Here is a 7,032-nt window from a genome sequence, read left to right as displayed (position 1 = left end):
TTTCTCCTCCTCTAACATGTTCTGTGACATTAGAAAATCTGTTTCAGGATGACTAAGAACAGCAGGATTTAGATCAGAAGGCACTAACACTAGGGTATGTCAACACTGCAGCTAGGAGCAAATCTCTCAGCCTATGAAGACAAGTTCAAGCCAGTATGGGTAAAATAGCAGTAGGATTACTGCATCTGCGGCATACATTTAAGCTACCCATCCAAGCTCAATTCCCTGAGAGTCCAAGTCTCTGCTAGAGCCACAACATCCACGCTGGTATTTTTACTGCGATAGCTTAAACCAACCTGGAGCCAGTCTGTCTACCCATAGTGCGAGGCTCGCTCCGAGCTGCAGTGTACAGGCGGTCCCCGGGTTATGTACAAGATAGGGACTGTAGGTTTGATCTTAAGTTGAATTTGTATGTAAGTCGGAACTGGTACATATTGTAGGGGAAATTCTAACCAAACATTTCTCCAGAGCTCAGTTTTATTCTCCCACACCTCACTTCCCTCAGTCCTTTATTCTCAAGCTGAGGTGTCTGCTGAGAAAAGCCACTCCGCATCTCCCTGGTCTGCTGGGGGAGGGGGGCACTAGCTTCGCGTCTCCCTGGTCTGCTGGGGGGGAAGAAGCTAGTGCGGGGTTGCCTCACCCCGTTTGTAAGTAGGGATCCGATGTAAGTCGGATCCATGTAACCCGGGGACTGTCTGTAGATATGCTCACCCTGAGAGGTATTCATTTAATTCAAACTCACGCTATTTTGGACTCCTCCTGAGGAGAAGGGTACAAAGTGCTTCATCTCTTATGTGCAGGGTTTCTTTAACATGCATAACTCTTATAAGCATTAATGGGAGCTTATGGAAGGTATACCTATTTAACACAACTAGCTCTTGACTGAGACTATGATTTTAGTCTCTTAAAAAAAATTCAGGGCTGTCAGCCCAGTGTCCCTATAACATAAGTGATAGTGATTAAAACAGAGAAGGAAGCAATGGATGGTCCTGATCCAGGTAGTTGACAAGAGGAATTGTTTCTGAATTTGAGTCACCACTCTCATCTGGGTTCCCTTAAAAGAGGTGATATAGTGTCCTGACTGTTATAAATATTTTAAATGGGAAGGAGTGCACTGTCCAAGTTAGGAGAGAAGATGCTCTGCTCTCAGGATTTATACCTTCCCCTCAATAAGCAGCTGTATACTACTCCTATGTGGTCTGGGCCTACTGTAGAGGAGGAATGTAACTAATGCCACATTACTTGGAACAACTCTTTCTATGCAACTAGGAGTGCTCCTACAAAACAAGTCAGGCCTGTTAACAAGCCCAACATCAAATATTTGGATCATTCCCACTTAGTTATTCAAAAGACCATAGATCATTAAGTTTATTCCTCTGCTAGGGTAGGATTTAGTCCTCCAATTGATAAGCATTTTTCTATTGAACTTCTTGATCTGTATGCAGAATACATGCCATCAATCCAGAGAAGGAACCAGTCCACACATGAGAAAGTACATAACAGCTGCAAGGAACAATATGCTTTTTTTCTTGCTTCCCTTATTATCTCCTTCACAGTAAACAATTCGTTGACTTTAATTGTGCCTGCCTTGGGCAAAGAATCCTGGCAAATTTTGACCATTTTTATTAGTAGCTAGGTGAGTTAATTGCCAAGCATATTTTCCCAAGTTCTCAAAATGGCCTAGTCATCACTGACTAACAAAGACTCTATTCACACTGAGGCTGCCACGCTGCTTTGGACCAGGGTCCATAGAGGGAAAAAAGCTTTTAAACCAGCCCCATCTGCTGTTTCTAGGGTCATGCATTGCATTCTAGTCAACATGGATAGCAATGAAAGTGAGAGGCGCAAAACTCATCTCTGCACTGAAAGTTTTAGAGGTGCGCACCACAGACATTATACCAGTGAAGCAGGCAGTGTGTCTGCAAAAAAATCACAAGGCTCTGCTGGAAAATACCTCTGGAGTAGGGAGTATGAAGGACGGAAGAGACAGAATGTGAGTGTGATTAGGGCACATTTATGCCCTCACTCTTCTCCAGCTGTCAACATTCTCATGAGAGCTGTTGTAGCCAGACTACAAGTGTGATACTTTGCTAACATGCAAAAGCCAGTGTCTCTTTATTTAATCCCTGTGCTAGGCTCAGTATTGGTGCAGGATTGAATTTGAGCCCGAAAGCATGATCCTGTGCAATCTTTTAGCTGGTGTAGACATTTACACCTCTGCAAAGAGAGTATAAAAAATGCTCCCAAAGCAAAATGGCACATTTACACAACCCAATGGAGAACCAGGCCCTCCACACAGGGCTAGTGTAAGGAGAACTACATACTGAATCCTGCCCAAAGTGGCCTGGCTGCACAAGCCCACAAAGCTGTACAATATTGCTGCCTGGAAAAGTGTCACTGAGACCCTTCTCTTAAGTGTAAAATAGTTTTCAAAGGAATGTTCAAAAATTCCCAGGAAAAGACATTGCAATTGTTGTACAAGTTCTACACTGGGGATATTTCAGTCTACTACAGAGCAACATGATACAATCTGGCCCCTGTATTATTCCCTCACAACAACAGTTGTGTTGTAAAAAGCCATAGTATCTCCCTTCTTTCTCTGTATGTAACACAAGGGGTTACAAGTGCTGAAGCTAGTAGTGAGGGAGTTGTAAAATTCCATCATACTGGCATTTTGAAAGGGAATCCTACCAAAACAAAATGCCTACAGTATGGGTGTGGAGAAAGATCCTGCACTTCATCAAAGACCTGGCACAAGTGAGCTGGGTGGGTAGAACTCAGACACAAAGGGAAAGTGGGTTTTTCTTGGCATTGTTACAAAAAATGTACTTGTCCAAGGAAGGCGTGGGAGTTGGGGGCATGTTAAAAGATGTGTTCTTACATAAGAAGATATTATAGAATATGTAAAAAAGACTGTGAAGGACATCCCCAGTACATTTGTCCTGCCCTTGTGTCATGTGTAACTAGAACACACTTCTTCTACACACTGGCTGTGTTGCTTGTGAGTGAGCCCCATGCTGTTGCTACTGCTTTTCTTTTTATTAGCTGTTTTATTTTGACATATACACCAGCAACTGCAAATATGAACAGTCCTCTTTCTGTGCATCATGCTCACAGCACAAAAATTGTCCAGTGTCAGAAATATTACATCTCCAGATCAGTTTTGTTTGAAGTTTTGCAGAGCATATTAGTAAAAATGATTTCTGGTGTTCAGGAAGCATTGCATTTGCACTTAAATATTTCCTTGTTGTGTTTGGAAACCAAAAGTTAGCATCCTTGAACTAGAGCTTCAGAGGGGTTGTTGTGTTAGGGTACACCTACACTGCACATTTATATCAAAATAAGCTATTCCGGAATAGTTATTCCAAAAGATCACATCTACACTGCAGGGAAGCCTCAAAATCAGTCTGAGGCAGGCTTTCCTAATGTAGACGTACTCTTTTGATTTGGAGCCCCAGGAGGCACTGAGGAGGAATAACTTAGAATGGCTCTGGTGAGGGGCTATTTTGAAATAGCAGCAATGGAGCATCTACACATGCCTTATTTTGAAACAGCTATTTTGGAATAGACGATATTCCTCATAGAATGAGATTTACAGATTTCAGAATAAGCCATCCATTATTTCAAAATTATTTCAAAATAACAAAATGGCTGTGTAGACGCTCACATTGTTATTTCGAAATAATGCTAGTTATCTCAAAATAATGGTGCAGTGTAGACACACCCTGGGCTAGTCTACATTGGCCCCTTTTCCGGAAGGGGCATGGTAATTTTTGAAATCGCAATAGGGAAATGCGCGGGGGATTTAAATATCCCCCGCGGCATTTAAATAAAAATGTCCGCCGCTTTTTTCCGGCTTTTAGAAAAGCCGGAAAAGAGCGTCTACACTGGCCCCGATCCTCCGGAAAAAGCGCTTTGAAGTAGGAATAAGATCCTCCGGAAAAGGGCGCTTTTTCCGGAGGATCGGGGCCAGTGTAGACGCTCTTTTCCGGCTTTTCTAAAAGCCGGAAAAAAGCGGCGGACATTTTTATTTAAATGCCGCGGGGGATATTTAAATCCCCCGCGCATTTCCCTATTGCGATTTCAAAAATTACCATGCCCCTTCCGGAAAAGGGGCCAATGTAGACGTAGCCCCTTAGTCTGTAACTTTAAAGAACAGTCCTGTATCACCATAGAGACTAACCAAAATATACAGTATCATGAGCTTTCATGAACAAAACCCACTTCCTCTCTGCTCATCTGATGATGTGGTTTTACCCATGAAAGCTCATGATACTATATATTTTTTTAGTCTCTAAGGTGCTACAGGACTACTCATTGTTTCTTTAAATTAGAGCATGAGACCTGGAAAGTGAAACTGACTAAAAGCCAAAGGGAAGCTGACCAAGGTCAGATCTTAGAAAGAAAAAAAAGTACTCACAAGTGTTTTCATATGATGATTTGTCAGTTCCTCAGAAAGAGCAGATAGGAGGCAACTGAAGAAAATATAACAGGAATTAAAAATATTCTACTTCCAAAAGAGAGGGTAGAGCCTACAGCTGCCAGATACAAAATGGTAATTTTGGGACTGCAGCTACTGGTCTTAAGGACCAGCTACCTGCTGAGCATGCTGGGAAAGAGGCTGAATCTACACTGCAGCATTGGCAACAGCAGAGGAAGAAGTTCTTTAAGGGATTGAAAATCCCCACTGTTTCTTAGGGCAAGTTACTGTGATTTAAGGTATCTCAGAGATTTTTAAGCTGAAGCCTGCTGTGTATAAAATAATTTTGTCTTGTTTTCCTTAATATATTTTTACAATAAATTATGTACTTTAAAATAAGCTTTTGCCTGTATTTACCTGTATCATGAGAACCCATAGGCTACGTCTATACTGGCAGCTTCTTGTGCAAGAACTCTTTTGCGGAAGAGTTCTTGTGCAAAAACTCTTCCAGAAGAGAGCATCTACACTGACATGTATTTTGGCGCAAGAGATGTGCTTTTGCGCAAGAGCATCCATGCCAGTGTAGATGCTCTCTTGCGCAAGAAAGCTCTGATGGCCATATTAACCATAGGGCTTTCTTGTGCAAGAAATTCAATTGCGCAAGAGGGCTTATTCCTGAGCGGAAGCATCATAGTTCTTGCAAAAGAAGCCCTGATTTTATACAGTAGAACGTCAGTTTACTTGCGCAAGAACACACGGCCAGTGTAGACAGGCAGCAAGTTTTTGCTCAAGAGCAGCCGCTTTGGCACAAGATCGGGCCAGTGTAGACACAGCTATACTGTCTTAGTAAGGTTTTCAGGACTGTAAGTCTAGATGAGAAACTACATAAAGGTGATGACCAGGCAGCTAACTGTGCTTAGCTCTCAATGTTTCCCAAAGTGTGAGTTGAGTGATCATGCAGCATAATGAACAGTGCTGCACCTTTCTCATGAGATAAACCAGAACATTCACTGATCATTAAACACTTTGGACTAGACCAGAGGTGGGCAATAAGACAGCAGTGGTTTGCCAGCAGTGGTTTAGCCCCTAGCAGGCTGCTGCTGTTCAATTTACCTGTGCCTCTCCCGTTACAGGTGCTTGCAACTCCCATTGCCATGGATAGCCAATGGGAGCTACAGGAAGCAGCGGAGACTGAGAATGGAAAATAGAGAACTGCTGCAGTTGTTGGATAATGTGTAACTGAACAGTAAGCATGGAAAAGACAATGACTAAGGGAAAGAAGAAGAGTCAAGTTGTAAAGGTAAGTTCAACCCCTGCTAGCCATTTAAAAGGGGCGCCCTGGCATCTTCCCTTGAACACTGGGTTAGATAACTGATCAACCTCTTTTGAAAATATCATCCCCTTCAGTATTTTATCTGCAGTCTCCAAGAGGGCATGCGTAAACACAGGCACAAAGCACCGCTTCCTCGTCAGAAAAGATTTGGTGCCAACAGCGAGTCCTGTGAGTGCCCTGAGGGTTTCTCTTAGTTTAATCAGTAGCACTAAGCTTTGTGATTTCCCCCTTTTTGCGCCACTTTCATTATCATAACATAGGGCCCAACTCTGCCATCCTTACATGGGGTACCACCCTACTCTGCAAGTAAGCCTATTGAAATCAGAAGCTATGGGTGGCAGAGTCATATCTTTGGATTCTAAATTCTTTAGAACTGCTTCCTTGTGTCCCCTGCCCTCCACCATTGGTGCAATATAAATAATACTCTTTTACAAAAGATTCCTTTTTCTGCTATCAAAAGGGTTCTGTATTCTCAGTGACTGGTGGGGCATGCAGCACAGGACTCTGAACCCTGCTGGTGCTATTCTGCCAACATTATTCTTATCAGTGGCAAATTCTTACATAAATTGCCTTATTATTTATTTTTTGTATTACTCTTGTTCACAGGAGCCGTAGTCATGGACCAGGTCTGACTGTGCTAGGCACTGTACAAACATAGAACAAATAAACAGTCCTCCGCTGTAGAGTTTACGGTCTAAGTCAAGAGACAAAAGATGGGACTTTATTGGTCAGCATGATAGACAGTGGTCTGAGCTACTGATTCCCCTTCTCTCCTAGTCCTGGGGCAATCACTCATACAAGCAGTGGGATAGCAGCAGTCAGTGCCATGTCAAGAGGATCCTACACCGGGGTAGACATTAGACAAATGCCACATGATATTTTGGGGATATACTTAGACTAGGGAAGGATCCTGTCACTGTGTTCTCTGTCACTTCCAGGTGTCCGGGAGGCATGTGGCTATGACTCCTTGACATGGGCAGCCTGCTCACAACCATACGGTCTCACCCTGGCTCTCACCAAGCTAGTCACTCCTTGCAGGATGACTCCAACAGCCCCTTCAGTCCAAAGTTTTCCCCTAAATCCCTCCTGCCTGACTTCTTAAGCACTGGACACCTCAGCCATTCCCCTATGGTTCATCCCCCAGCTATCGGCTTATTTTGGCACTCACCTCCATCCATACAGTCTGCACATGAGAGACATGCTTGGGCTAAAAATAAACAAAGAGTTTATTTAATAGGGTTGCCAAGTTTGGTTGGAAGCAGTGTTGTTTTTTTTGTAG

The sequence above is a fragment of the Pelodiscus sinensis genome, chromosome 6, assembly GCF_049634645.1.
Source record: "Pelodiscus sinensis isolate JC-2024 chromosome 6, ASM4963464v1, whole genome shotgun sequence".
In the NCBI taxonomy this organism is placed as follows: domain Eukaryota; kingdom Metazoa; phylum Chordata; order Testudines; family Trionychidae; genus Pelodiscus; species Pelodiscus sinensis.
Note: the sequence above shows the minus strand (reverse complement) of the source record.